Below are 15,668 nucleotides of genomic sequence, written 5' to 3'. Positions count from 1 at the left end.
TTGGCTAGCTTACATGATGATAAGCAAGTCACTGAGTTATGGTTTTTGTGCTTATATTCTCTTTGGGTGGACCAGGAGGCTGCTGTCCTCCCACAGAGCTTGAGTCTCTGCAGTGGATGATAGTCCCTGACCAGGTAATAAAGCTCTCCTTTGAATTGAAATTTGAACTTGGAGTGCTTTCTAGAGGGACTCCCCATGACAGCACCACCTCTTTCAGCTGGTTTAAATGAGATCATACACACACACCACCTCACTGAGCTGGTTGTTTTTAATCTGAATTGTTCACAGCTATAACTCTAGTGCCCATTAAGTAACCAACACATCACAGGTGCTCAATGAGATTTGAATGACCAAGTGAATAAAGAAGTCCTTGAGTAATTACTCTCCTCTCTGTCAAAATAAAATTAACAGTCATTCATCAGGTATTTTAATTATTTATAGTCTTGCTCATATTATTTCCTTGAGCTAGAAGGTTTTCTCTCCTCTGTATCTCTACCCACCCACTGTTTCAAGCTCAGTTCAAGTGACCTCTTCTAGATGCCTACTCTGATCCTATAGACTCCTTCAGTCAATGACTCATCAAACACTTAAGTGTTCAATATATTTCAGGCATATTCCAGGCAACTAGGATAATGTGCTCTATGCTCGAGGACCCAACAGAGACCACAGGAGCTGGGACTAGAAGGTGAACAGTGTTCACTGGAAGTCCCTAGGGGAAGGTATGTTATAGCTAGTTGACCTGGTGGTGAGGGGAACTGGAGAAGACATTTCATTTTTCAGCTTCTACATTATGAGGCTGTGGGGAGAAGAGTGACAGGTTTTGGACATCTCTTTTTACTCCCATGAACAGAGTAATAAGTGCAATTAAGCTTATAAAGAAATCCTGATTTTAAAATAATCAAAACTGGAGTGGGTATTATTTTGGCCACTATCAAAATGCTGTAAGGTTGTTTGATGAATGAGATATGAATTACTCTTTCAATAATGACCCTCAAGCTCTACCCACAAATCTATAACTGAAAATGTCAAGCTATAACTAAAATGTCAACCTTTTCCAATTAGCAAAAAAAATAACATTCATATATTATTTTTACAAAACAACTAGAGATTATGGTGCTAGTTACTTTTAGTAGCACCCAAGTCCTATTCAATCCCAGAATATACAAGAATCCATATGAAGGTTAAGCATCCCTTACCTGGAATGTTGGGACCAGAAGTGTTTCCAATTTTGGCATATTTATGTATACATAATGAGATATCTGGGGAGGATAGAAGTCTAAACATGAAATTCATTTGATTCCTATATACGTAATACATATAGCCTGAAGGTATTTTATTCAGTATTTCAAACACTTTTTTTTTACATGAAGCAGAGTTCATGCATCTCAATTGAAGGGGCCAGGAGAGTATTTTATTCCTTTTGGGGATACTGAACAAATTGGGTGCTGTGTGCCTGAGTTTTGGCTATTACTTGTCACATGAAGTCAAATATGAAATTTTCAACCTGTGGAGTTGTATAAGTGCCTAAAAGATAGTAGATTTTGGAATGTTTTGGATTTGAGGATTAGGGCTTCTGAGCCTGCATATAATGGGTAAAACCTGTGCCTGATGGACTTAAAAATAAGGTGATGGCTATGCACAGAATACATCTTTGGAACCAGAAAGAAGCTGAAATCTGTTTAATGTAGACTTGGGAATCCCAACCTTCCCTTGATTTTTTCAGGCTACTTTTGATTTCACTCATTTCAACTGAAAACAGGCTGTCTCCTAAAGAATTTATCCTAATGTAAAACATTAAGTTAACATAATGCAAAATGAACAAAGAAGCCATCATCAATAATTAAACAGCCTACATATTTAATGACATGTCTTGCTTGCATTGGAAGTCCTGGCGAACAGCTGCAGACTACTTTGAGGCAACTTTAAAAGTGCACTGATGATAAGAGATTGCAAATCATTGCATTAGAAAATAGAGAGCTGTGTTTCATTAATATGCAAACAAATTTTTAAAAAATGTCAAATAATTACAAGTTGTTGATAAAAAAATAAATAAAAGGGAAAAAAATTCTTAATCTACATAAGCATCCGACAGTATACAGAACACCAGAGAAATTCACCAAGGAACAGGCTGACTTGAAAAAAGGAGTGACTGTGTAGTAACTGTGAAGTTCTATGGGGCATGGGGCAACATTAATACATTTGTTTTTAGTTTCTGTGTGATGTGTGTCTGCCCATCTCATAGCAGACACGCAATCTGGTATGTGTTAGGATGGCTGAGTTCACTGAGAGTTTCAAAATACATACATGGATATAATTTCCATTGATATAGTCTGAGTTGATGTTGTTGTAGGGACAAAGAGGGAAGGCACCAAAGATAGCAGGAAACAGTTTTATTTGGCTGTAGCCAGGTTCAGAGGGCACAGCTTTTGCTATAATCAGTTAATCCCCTGAACCCCGAGTTAAGGTAGTTTCAGAATTTTATACCCAGCATGTAAGGGGAGGGGCTCAGAAGTTCACAGTCTGCAGAAGTTCACATAAAAGCAGCTTTTTCTTTCACTGTTCTGGGCAAGTTAACTCTTCAAGGACAACACCTGAGAAGGGGAGAGTTTCTTCTCCCCTTTCTTTCCTCCTGCTGCCAGCTGTTACCATGGGCCCATTTGTAAATTACCTTAAAAATGTAGACATCTCTGTGAAGCCCAGCTCAAGGCCAGAGGCCTTGTTTGCACATTTTTACAAACTACTATACTGGATATGTTTGTGAAAAACTAGTAAGGGGGTGTCCAGCACCTGGAGTGCTGGTATCTTCTCGGCCAGTGGCCAAGTAAACAGGGTGACATGAAAATAGGAAGTTTATCTACAATGGACTCTTTCGCAGAGACTCTCTTGCTGACAGTCCTAAAATCAGCCATGGTGAAGAGGGCTTTTCTGTGGAGAAAGGGAGTGCCACTTCAATGTCTCCTTCTATTGTCTGTAGCCTCACCTGGGAATGATCATCTGCCAAGGAAAAAGAAAACAACCATTAACCAAAGCAAATGGTTAAGCTTCTACAAGACTTGGAATATACTCCTATAACATAGAGATCATCCATGTATATGCTGCCTTCAGTATTGCCACAGTTTGTGTGTGATTTCTATTTTGCAGTACTGGGGATCAAACCAAGTACCTCATACATATTAGGCAAGTGATCTACCACTGAGCCACTTCCTGGTCACCACAAGTTCAGCAGTTTGTTCTACTGTATACCTTTCTCAACTATATGCTCAATTATGGACTAAAACCTCTTAAACTAGGACAATATAAACTTTTCCTCTTCTTAAATAGATTTCTTTATTTTTTAGGTTTTTTAAAATATTTAATTGATTTTATTTTTTAAATACATGACACTGGAATGAATTACAATTCTTATTACACATATAGAACACACTTTTCATATCTCTGTATATAAAGTATGTTCACTCCAATTTATGTCTTCATACGTGTACTTTGGATAATGATGTATATCTCATTCCATCATCATTGCTAACCCCCTGCCCCCTCCCTTCCCCTCCCACTCCTCTGCCCTATCTAAAGTTCCTCTATTCCTCCCATGCTCCCCCTCCCATTATGGATCAGTCACCTTATATCAGAGAAAACATTTGACATTTGCTTTTTTGGGATTGGCTAACTTCACTTAGCATTATTTTCTCCAATGCCATCCATTTATCTGCAAATGCCATGATTTTATTCTCTTTTATTGCTGAGTGATATTCCATTATGAATAGAACTGGGGATGTGGCTCAGTGGTTGAGTGCCCCTGAGTTCAATCCCCAGTACCCCCCCCAAAAAAAAATAAAAATAAAACATGGTACTTACACACTTTTTATCAAGTAACATTATATTTAAAAATACCCCTCAGGAGCTTCAAATATTTTCATACTTCCACATTAAACATAACAATATTGGTAATGGTCTTGCAATTTTAACTTGCGTGTAATTAGGTATACCCACAGGGACAGAAATGGAGTGCATCACTGATAATCTTTCATCGCTAGCCAATTCTCTCTTTCTGCTAAATACTGATGACATAGTTAAGGTAAAATGGAGTCACAGTGATCTAAGTAACATTTGCCTCTGAGAGAAGACTCAAAATTAATCTTCACTGATGCTGCCAAGAATGGCTTTACTCCTTTTGTAGTTATATATAGCCAAAGATGCTGCTGCACCTGTTTCAAGGTACAAGATGCAGAAGAGCTAGGTGAACATGACCAGTAGGAAGTGCTTGGCATCCTACCCCTTGGTGTTGAACCCAGCCACAGAGGTGTAGTGGCTCCCACTTTCTCCACAGAAAAGTCTTAACTGGGCTTCTCCAGAAATCTTCACCCTGGCTGATTTTAGGACTGTCAGCAAAAGAGTCTCTACAAAAGAGTTCCATGTAGGTAAACTTCCTATTTTCGTGTTGCCCTATATTACTTGGCTACTGGCTGGGAAGAAATCAGCACTCCAGGCACTGGACACCCCCTTACTAGTTTTTTACAAATATGTATCCAGTGTAGTAGTTTGTAGAAATGTGTGTACAAGGCCTCTGGCCTTGAGCTGGGCTTCACAGGGATGTCTACATTTTTAAGATAAGAGAAATTACCAATTTGGCTCCATGTAACAGCTGGCAGGGGGAGGAAAGAAAGGGGAGAATAAGCTCTCTGCTTCTCAGGTGTTGTCCTTGAAGGGTTAACTTGCCCAGAACAGTGAAAGAAAAAACTGCTTTTATGTGAACTTCTGCAGACTGTGAACTTCTGAGTCCCTCCCCTTACATGCTGGGTATAAAATTCTGAAACTACCTGAACTCAGTGTTCAGGGGATTGATTGATTACAGCAAAAGCTGTGCCCTCTGAACCTGGCTGCAGCCAAATAAAACTGTTTCCTGCTATCTTCAGTGCCTTGCCTCGTATGTCTCTACAACAATAGATGGTTACATAAAATGCTCTGGGATTTATAAGAGAAGTGTCTTGTCCTGGATATATAAGTGAATCATAGGGCAGATTGGTGGCAGGGGAAGCCTTTGGCATGCTGCGATTGTCTGTGAAGAAATATAAAAGGCATAGAGAGCCCAGGACCAATCCAGAGGGGCTGTAATAATAGACAATATGGAGATGAAAATGCTCCACCTGTATACATGAACATGAACAAAAATTTGCAATGAGGTTCTGAGCAAGGAGCAAAATGGCGATATTACCAAAAGTTCTCTATAGGTTTAATGCAATGCCAATCAAAATCCCAACTGCATTTCTTGTAGAAATAGAGAAAGCAATCATGAAATTCATATGGAAAAATAAACGACCCAGAATAGCAAAAACAACTCTAAGCAGGAAGTGTGAATCAGGAGGTATAGCGATACCAGACTTCAAACTATACTACAGAGCAATAGTAACAAAAACAGCATGGTACTGGTACCAAAACAGGCGGGTGGACCAATGGTACAGAATAGAGGACACAGAAACCAATCCACAAAACTACAACTACCTTATATTTGATAAAGGGGCTAAAAGCATGCAATGGAGGAAGGATAGCATCTTCAACAAATGGTGCTGGGAAAACTGGAAATCCATATGCAACAAAATGAAACTGAATCCCTTTCTCTTGCCATGCACAAAAGTGAATTCAAAATGGATCAAGGAGCTTGATATCAAATCAGAGACACGCCGTCTGATAGAAGAAAAAGTTGGCTACGATCTACATACTGTGGGGTCGAGCTCCAAATTCCTCAATAGGACACCCATAGCACAAAAGTTAATAACTAGAATCAACAAATGGGACTTACTCAAACTAAAAAGTTTTTTCTCAGCAAAAGAAACAATAAGAGAGGTAAATAGAGAGCCTACATCCTGGGAACAAATCTTTACTCCTCACACTTCAGATAGAGCCCTAATATCCAGAGTATACAAAGAACTCAAAAAATTAGACAATAAGAGAACAAACAACCCAATCAACAAATGGGCCAAGGACCTGAACAGACACTTCTCAGAGGAGGACATACAATCAATCAACAAGTACATGAAAAAATGCTCACCATCTCTAGCAGTCAGAGAAATGCAAATCAAAACCACCCTAAGATACCATCTCACTCCAGTTAGATTGGCAGCCATTAGGAAGTCAAACAACAGCAAGTGCTGGCGAGGATGTGGGGAAAAGGGTACACTTGTACATTGCTGGTGGGACTGTAAATTGGTGCAGCCAATTTGGAAAGCAGTATGGAGATTTCTTGGAAAGCTGGGAATGGAGCCACCATTTGACCCAGCTATTCCCCTTCTCGGTCTATTCCCTAAAGACCTAAAAAGAGCATGCTACAGGGACACTGCTACATCCATGTTCATAGCAGCACAATTCACAATAGCAAGACTGTGGAACCAACCTAGATGCCCTTCAATAGATGAATGGATAAAAAAAATGTGGCATTTATACACAATGGAGTATTACTCTGCATTAAAAAATGACAAAATCATAGAATTTACAGGGAAATGGATGGCATTAGAGCAGATTATGCTAAGTGAAGCTAGCCAATCCCTAAAAAACAAATGCCGAATGTCTTCTTTGATATAAGGAGAGTAACTAAGAACAGAATAGGGTCGAAGAGCATGAGAAGAAGATTAACATTAAACAGGGATGAGAGGTGGGAGGGAAAGGGAGAGAGAAGGGAAATTGCATGGAAATGGAAGGAGACCCTCAGAGTTATACAAAAGTACATACAAGAGGAAGTGAGGGGAAAGGGAAAAATAATACAAGGGGGACAAATGAATGTCAGTAGAGGGGGCAAAGAGAGAAGAGGGGAGGGGAGGGGAGGGGAGGGGGGATAGTAGAGGATAGGAAAGGCAGCAGAACACAACAGACACTAGTATGGCAATATGTAAATCAATGGATGTGTAACTGATGTGATTCTGCAATCTGTATATGGGGTAAAAATGGGAGCTCATAACCCACTTGAATCAAAGTGTGAAATATGATATATCAAGAACTATGTAATGTTTTGAACAGCCAACAATAAAAAAATTAAAAAAAATAATAATAATAAATAATAATAATAAATTTTAAGTAATCAATCAATATTAAAAAAATAATAAAAAATAAAATAAAAAATGGGACCCATGTTTAATGGTAGGTGGCTCTGCAGAAGAATCAGTTTCTGCTGGTTTTCTTGCTTTGTTTCTGGCTCCTTATTTACCTAGTCTCTCTGTTAAGGGATTCTCACTCTTCACTGTTCAGAATCCTGGCAGGGATCCCTGACTCTTACTGCTCCTGATTTTTCTAGACTCTACTCTGCATTCCTGAATGAACTGTGTCAAGCTATTTCTTCCTTGCCTTGTCTACCAGAATTTAATGCCAAAGCCCTCCCTGCCAATTCAATCTTGTCCAACTAAATTCTTGTTCCTTCTCTTCCCATAGCTCTGGTTTTTACAGCTAAGCCAGATCAGGACAATTGTAGATTCCAGAGGAGAGGGTTGGGGAAGAGAAGAGAGAAAGGAAGAGGGAGGGGGAGGAGAAGAGGAAGGAAAAGAAAGAAGAGGCACTGTAGGAGTCACTTAATTAACAGAGAGAACTTTGCTACAAAACAAAATCCAATACAAAAAACGTGAAGTCTTCAATGCAAGCCATCAAGATTGGTCTACTGGTTAAAAGAAGCTGGAGGGACAGATTAGGTGGAAAGTTTTCAGAGCTCTTTTAGTTTTCTCATTATTAGAAATTTACATGGGGATGCCTGGAGTGCCCCAGTGAAGATGACATCCAAACTCAGAAGGGGCCCTCTCTTTCCCTTCCTAGCTAATGCTACACTTGGTTCTGTCCTTGCCACTACCTCAGTCTCCACAATACTAGGTATACCAACAGGATGTCATTAACACCCCCATTTCTGCACAACACAATATTCATGTATACAGGCTGAGCAGTTTCATCTCCATATTGTCTATTATTACAGCCCCTCTGGGTTGATCCTGGGCTCTCTATGCCTTTTATATTTCTTTGCAGACAATCTCATCATGCCAACGGCTTCCCCAGCCACTTATCTGCCCCATGATTCACTTATATATCCAGGACAAGACCCTTCTCTCATAAATCTCAGAGCATTTTATGTAACCATCCATTGGCAATTCATTCAAAGGTTTCAAAATGTCCCCAACTTAAACCCATAAGCTTTCCATACTACTGCTAACTGAAAGCTCACCCCTGAGATCCTCTTCAAATCTGGTTCCTTCCAGTGTTGCCCACCTGAGCAAATGGCATCTTCCATCTGCTATCTGTCCAAATGTCCATCCATCATCTTTCTGCAAATTGGAAGTCTGAGTCATCTCTGCCTCCTCTGTCTTACTCCATATCCTATCCATCTTTCTCTTGAATCTATAATATAACTTTTCTCTAGCCATAGCACTATTGTTTCTCACCTGGGCTACCCAGGATCTCTTAACTAGTGTTCTTTTCTGATCCATTTTCTATTCCTCTGACCAAAAATTTTCATTGCAAATTTAATTAACAACCCACTCTCCTACCCCCAAAAAATCCCTTAATGTGGTCTCCCTTATAATTATAATAAAGATTAAAATCCTTAATGTGTCTTAAACAGCTCTGTGGTCTGGATTCTCCTTTTCTCTTTCCTTCCTTTGCCTAACTTCCACCTGCAATCCCTCCAAGCTCTAGCTAACCTGGTTTCTGTCCATTTCCTCAGATGTAAGGGGCTCCCTCATGTGACAGGTTCTTATCCTTTTTTTTCTTTTTCTTTAATGTACCAGTGATTGAACCCTGAGGTGGCCAATCACTGAGCCACATCCCCAGCTCTTCTGATTTTTTTTTTTAATTTTGAGACAGGGTCTGGCTAAGTGGCTTAGGGCCTCACTAAGTTGCTAGGTATAAGGCTGGCTTTGAACTTGTGAACCTCCTGCCTCAGCCTACCAAACTGCTGGGATTACTTTATCCTCTTAATTCAGTTGTCTTCCATGTCACATCTTCAGGGTCACCTTTCCTTACCTCCTGAATTAAATGATCCCCTACAGTTTAAGTTCTCAAAATCCCATGTGCCTCTTTTGTGCCCTTAACTTCAGTTTCATTTAATTGTGCAATCATATGGGATCATTTACTTCATCCTACTAATTCTCCTAATCCCCACACTGTGACTATCAAGTTCATGAGGCTAGGGACTCTGTCAGCTGTTTGTAGTGTGGTCACCCCAGTGTCCCCACACCCTACAACTTTCCTGTTCATTCCCTTTGCTTTGCTAACACTGGCCTCCTTGCCATCCTGACCACATTCCTCTGCCTCAAAGCTTGTGTCTGGAATGGCCACTTGCTCCCCTGCTTCTAGTCCTGGGGGGCATTGTGTCCCCTTCCTCAGGGAGATCCTCCTAGACCACAACAGGAGAATTGCAACTCACACCTCAGATCATCTCCCTCCCCTGCTTTACTTTTGCTGTTGCATGAGTCACTTTGCGATATTCATATTTTACCATGCACTTAGTGATTACTTTTCTGTCCCCTCTGCAAGAAAGTTAAGCACTATACCCACAAAGTAGTCTGCTATTTTGTTCCCTGCTCTGTCTCTGACACGTAGGATTGTGTCTGGTCTGAAATAGGCACTCAATAAATATCAGTGGAAAGAATGACTTCATTTTGGCACAGCGCCTGATACATGGCAGATCAATATGCATCTGTTGAATAAATGACAGTAAACAGGAGCCTGGACTCTGCCTAGGACGCTCCTGCAGATTCTGGCTCATTCTTTTCAACAGTCAGCCCTCCAGAACTCAGAGCCAGCTGCAGGGAGGCTGCCTCGTTAGCTGAAGATTTGGTGTATGCCTTCAACTTGGAGTTAATTATAGCTAGGAACTGTGGAGAGTAATAGGGGCTGTGTCTGTGTGTGTGGTGGTTACGGCAGACAGAGTGTTAGTTTCTATTGGGAAAGGGCTAGCTCAGCAAATCTACAGTGTAAATAACGGAAAAGTTTAACTTACTTAGGAGCAAAAGCCGATAAACAGATTTTAAGTGCCATTAACGCCATTTTATATGTGAACACTGCTGGAATGCTGGAATGCTGGCACGATGAACGAGATCATTACAAACACGTTCTTTGAAAAGCACTAACAAGCATCTTGAAGATAGGTTGATGGAATCCCCAATTCCTCACAGGAGGTAGTGGTGCTGTCCCCAGGGCCTTGACTCTGTGAGGCAGATGTCCCAGAGAATGACACTGACCTTTGTACAATTACATATATGTTTAGGGAAAGGGAGATGATAATACTAATCTCTAAGCCTATAAAGAAACAGCCATTACCAACCCAGATGCCCTTCAATAGATGAATGGATAAAAAAAATGTGGCATTTATACACCATGGAGTATTACGCAGCACTAAAAAATGACAAAATCATAGAATTTGCAGGGAAATGGATGGCACTAGAGCAGATTATGCTTAGTGAAGCTAGCCAATCCCTAAAAAACAAATACCAAATGTCTTCTTTGATATAATGAGAGCAACTAAGAACAGAGCAGGGAGGAAGAGCAGGAAGAAAAGATTAACATTAAACAGATAGATGAGGTGGGATGGAAAGGGAGAGAAAAGGGAAATTGCATGGTAATGGAGGGAGACCCTCATTGTTATACAAAATTACATATAAGAGGTTGTGAGGGGAATGGGAAAATAAACAAGGAGAGATATGAATTACAGTGGATGGGGTAGAGAGAGAAGATGGGAGGGGAGGGAGGGGGGATGGTAGAGGATAGGAAAGGTAGCAGAATGCAACAGTCACTAGTATGGCAATATGTAAAAACGTGGGTGTGTAACTGATGTGATTCTGCAATCTGTATTTGGGGTAAAATTGGGAGTTCATAACCAACTTGAATCTAATGTATGAAATATGATATGTCAAGAGCTTTATAATGTTTTTAACAACCAATAAAAAAAATTTTAAAAAAATAAATAAATAAATATTAAAAAAGAAAAAAGAAACAGCTATTAAGCATCTATGGGCATATACATAAGCATGGTTAGGGAAGTATCCTTGTTTTCTTTCATTCCTTAAATATTCCTTGTACAACTTTAAGAATAGCCAAGATTTACTGTCACTGCTGTAAAGTGTGACAGACAGACAGCCTAAGTGAAGCAGTTGCCAAATGCTGATGATAAAAGAGTGGCACAAAGCAATGAAGGAAATGTGGGCTGGAATGGGTGTCCTCCCTACTGACCCACCACTCAGATCTCAGGGTCTGACCCAGACACAGGCCGGTGGCTGGTGCCTGAGTAGTTGTGCTACTGAAGCCTAAGGTAGTGGTTTTCCTTCATCCCCTACCTGGTATCAAATTCACCCTGATTCGCTGGAGTGGATTAACAGTTCTGTCTGAGGATTTGGACCCTCTATTTTAGAAGCATTAATAACTTTGGCAGGTGGTCTAAATGATTGCTATCTTAGGAGATATGACAGGATGAAGCCTTACAGAGAATTACATAAATAACCAGTGTATGTATGTACATATACATATATATTCATAGAAAACTTATGTAAATAAGCAATTTTCAATAACATACAGTTCTAGCGGGGTTTTAGGAAATGTAAAAAAGAATTAGATGAAAAGAGAGCACAGGAGCACAGGGAAAGGTTTCGAGGTGCTACAGAAGTTGAGAATGAAGAAGACTGAATTATAAAGGCAGGAGCAAAGAAGTCTCTTCTTGTCATTGCCCCCAGACACCTACAAAAACAATGCAGACACTGAGAAAATACAGAAACACAAAGAAAATGCAGCGGGTGGGGAAGGTGGGATGGAGGGGAGACGGAAGCTAGAAAATGCAGTCCCCAAAATTAAGGTAAAAGGCCACATCCAATGCAAACCACTCAGACATGCAAGCCAGAGCCAAGCCTGGGAAAAGCTGGGTCACTGTCCACAGTGGGGCTAACAACTACGGAGCAAGATGGCACTAGTAATTACATACTAACTATTCATTGGGAACCTGAGACTTCAAAATGCTGATTTTCATTTTAAATGACCAGTTACTTAATCTGCTTAGCAGAAGGAGGAATAGTGAAGACATGATTTTTTTTTTTTTTTCAGGTGACAACAATCAATGTTATCTTCATATGACATTTCAGTTCATTTCTATAAAAGGTGATGGTTCTCAGGAAATTAAGATATTACTAAGGATAATGACTTACCCAAGGCCAACAGGATAGCAGGTGATAGGACAAGGACTCCACACTGTACTTTTCAACTCCATATTATACTCTTTTCTTTTGCCCAAGAGGTCTTTCCTGACTGCCTCCTCCTCCCTCATTCACCCTTGTCCTACCCAGTCCCCAACAGTATCACCACAACACAGCTTCCAGTTATTGGGGGATCTCAGATCGATTATTCCATGCATGTCTTGGCCTGGTGTGGGCCACAGACTATAAATTCATGGGGGCAGCAGGTAGATTTAAATGTGTTCTATCTCTGCCTATACTGTCCTGTGGGCCAAAGCCCACTGCCTGACTTTGCAATTAAGGTTTATAGGTCACAGGTCCATTGGGTTCAGTCCTATCTGGCTGCTTTTGCACTAGCTAAGCATCTGCACCAAGACTAACTGCTCTGTTGCAATGGTCCAAAATTCAGGTTAAAACTTAATCTCCAGCAGAGATTTAAAAAAAAAAAAACAACTTAATCTCCAACAGAACAGTATTAAGAGGTGGGACCTGTAGGAAGTAATTAGACCATGAAGGTTCTATCTCCATCAATAGGATTAGTGTACAAGGCTGGAGGAACTAGTTAGGCCCTTTTATGCTTCTACTCTTCCATCATGGAACGACACAGAATGTATCTCCTCTGCTGGAGGACATCACAACAAGTGACAACTATGAAGCAGAAAGTAACCCTCACCAGATACCTATCCTGCTAGCACCTTGATCTTGAGCTTGGAATTTCCAGTCTTTAAAACCATGAGAAGTATGTTTTTATTATTTACAAATTACCCAGTGTGTGATATTTTGTTATATCAGAGGAATTGAACTAAATTACCTGTAAAGGCTAAAATATTCACTATTGGACCATTTATAAGAAAACATTTGCCACACCCTGTACCAGATTATAATTGCCAGGAGGGCAGTACTCATTTATTTTTCATCACCTGTTTATAGTGATATCTAGCAAATAGAAAATGATCAATAAAACTTACTGAAAGAAGGAATGGGTTCACACACTCTTTGTGCATCTGTGAGGAGAACTAAGCAGAGGAGTGAGTAGGATATTTCTGTGACAAACAGGTGCACATCAGATATACAGAGGGTCAAGTCAAGACAAGGTGGGCAGCACCTCCAGGTGGCGGGGAGAGAGGATGCTGAGTAAGAACCACGTAGGAGGACCACACTTGGAATGGAGTCTGAAGCTTGGAAACTTTTTACAGAAGGAGACAGTTGGTATAGGACCATTGTCAGGCTGGCCTCGAGGGGCCATGCCTCTTCCCAAGTCTATAAAAACAAACTTTCCTAATAAATTTAACTAGACCTTCATTGTTTCATATCACAAAAGAACAACTACCTACGTACTATATCACAGACAAGTGACTTCCCTTCTCCACACATCAACTTGAAAGTAAGGACTTTACTGAGTTACATGAAACTATTTTATATTTGTGCAGCATTTGTGGTTTTTATTTTTATTTATTTATTTATTTATTTTTCATTTGTGATTTTTAAATATCTTCATGAAAAAGTCAGTATACGTTTGTATAATAATAGGCTGGGAAGTAGGTGGGGCCACGTGTGACTTCTTTTGCTTTCCTGCCACCCTGGATCAGGATGCTGCCCAGTGCCCGCCAGCTGGGCATCCTGCTTTCCCAGGCAGGACACAGGCAGGGCAGCCCTGCTGGCTACTGTTCTTCCTTACATCTGGCCCATTCCTAAAAAGTCCTCTGACAGCCTGTCTCTTTGTGCCCACTCAAAGCCAGGTGACAATGAGTAAAAATAGGTTAATAATGAATAAATTGTGCCCACTGTCCTCCTTAGATGTCAGACATGAAGGCATCATACAGAACTTGTGCAGAAGGCAAAGGCAGCTCTGGAGTCTCTTGACAGAGAGCCTCAAGGGTCAGCCTCAAGGACAGAGGACTTACCTTGAAACCTCTTTTAAGTACAGCTTTTGGTTCTTTTAATTTATTAGGGTTGGAGTGACATGGAGAGTTGAAGGATGGGAAAGGAGGGCCAAAGTCTCCTTCAGCTGCCTGTCACTGAGACTGGCCTGTGAAGAATGGGATGCTAAAGGCTAAACTATGCCAATGGGACCAACCTTCAAAGGGCACATCAGGTAGGAGAGACAGCAGCTCCCAGGTTGGAGTCCTGCCTCCACATCTTATTAACTGTGTCATCCTTAATTTTGTCATTTATAAAATATACAAAAGAATATTACCTATTTCATAGTGTTGCATATGAGAGTAAATTAGTTAATGCATGCAAAGGACACAGACCAGTCACTAGAAGAAATAAATGATCCATGAACACTAAATTTATAAGGTTGAAATCCTTCATCTGAAATGCATGGGACCAGAAGTGATTTAGGTGTTGTTTTTTTTTTAATTTTGGAATATTTCATACATATAATGAAATATCTTGTGAATGGGACCCAAGTCTAAATCTAAACATGACATATTTAAGTTTCATATATACCTTATATGCACAGACCAAAGGGAATTTTGTATAACTTTTTTCAATAATTTTGTGTATGAAACAAAGTTTCATAGTATAGAATTTTTCACTTGTGGCATCTGGTCAGTGTTCAAAAAATATTGGATTTGGAGCATTTTAGATCTCAGATTTTCAGGTTAGGGATGCTTAACCTCTATTATTTTTCCCATTAATCACTCAGAAATATTTCTCAAGAGTCTCCCAAGTGCAGGTATAAAATTATGTAACAGGAAGAAGTGGACTCCAAGTTACACTGCACAAAGATCAGTTGACTCTCTCAGCATACCTAAAGTGACATCCCTTGACATGGCCTTCTGTATGCTTTATGCTCAGATGAGGCCCAGATGGGCGATATTACAGCAACTAAAGGACAATGACTCATCAACGTCCCCTTCCACTTTGCATGTGAAGGAAAGTGTCCATGATAGCTCTGTGAATCCCCTCAGAGTTTAGTGCAGAGGTGAAGCATCCTGTAAGCCACTGGAGAAATCTGGATTTTTCTACTATTGCAAGACCTCCCCAAGCTCCCAGAGAACATGAAAGAACTTGGAAGAGTCTGGATGGGCTAAGAAGTAATGTTTTCCTGTTCTGAATCAATATGGCACTGTGTACATAGCCGTCAACTGCAAGACTACAGCCACAGGGATCTGTCCTCTGCCTGGTCTGCTCTGTCCCATGGGCAGTGACAACATCTCATCTTGAGGACCTTCATGTCCCCAGTCTCTGACAAAGTCTCGCACAGGTGAATTAATTCACTGAGGGGCAATCAAACCCTGGACCTTGGGGCAGCATCTCCCATCTACAAAGGCCCTTGACAAGGCCACTAAAGCACCAAATAAATATGGCATGCTTTAATAAAACCCACAAAACAAACAGGAAACAAAACAAACCCACAGGAAAACATATCTTTCTTTTTCTCAATATTTGCTAACTGAAAGGAGGTTATTTTTGATTAAATAGTGAAAGTAGGTAAGCTAAGACTATGACTTTAAGGCTAAAATCTATTCATGGTCA

The 15,668-nt window shown here is 40.3% G+C and overlaps 1 protein-coding gene across 5 annotated transcripts in view; it reads right to left on the bottom strand.

Annotated features, from left to right (window-relative positions):
• Positions 1-15,668, bottom strand: part of LOC139702195 (receptor-type tyrosine-protein phosphatase gamma-like) — a 146,434-nt gene that overhangs the window by 48,713 nt on the left and 82,053 nt on the right. For 3 of the 5 annotated variants that reach the window (XR_011704784.1, XR_011704785.1, XR_011704786.1), the window contains one exon: positions 1,895-2,994. The exons of the other annotated variants lie outside the window; for them this stretch is intronic. The gene's annotated coding sequence lies outside the window, so the exon portion shown is untranslated. Of the gene's footprint in view, positions 1-1,894; positions 2,995-15,668 lie in introns of those variants that run through there. 5 annotated transcript variants of the gene reach the window in all.

The sequence above is a fragment of the Marmota flaviventris genome, chromosome 16 (assembly GCF_047511675.1).
Source record: "Marmota flaviventris isolate mMarFla1 chromosome 16, mMarFla1.hap1, whole genome shotgun sequence".
NCBI classification, from domain to species: domain Eukaryota; kingdom Metazoa; phylum Chordata; class Mammalia; order Rodentia; family Sciuridae; genus Marmota; species Marmota flaviventris.
Note: the sequence above shows the minus strand (reverse complement) of the source record. Positions and strands in the feature narration are given on the sequence as shown.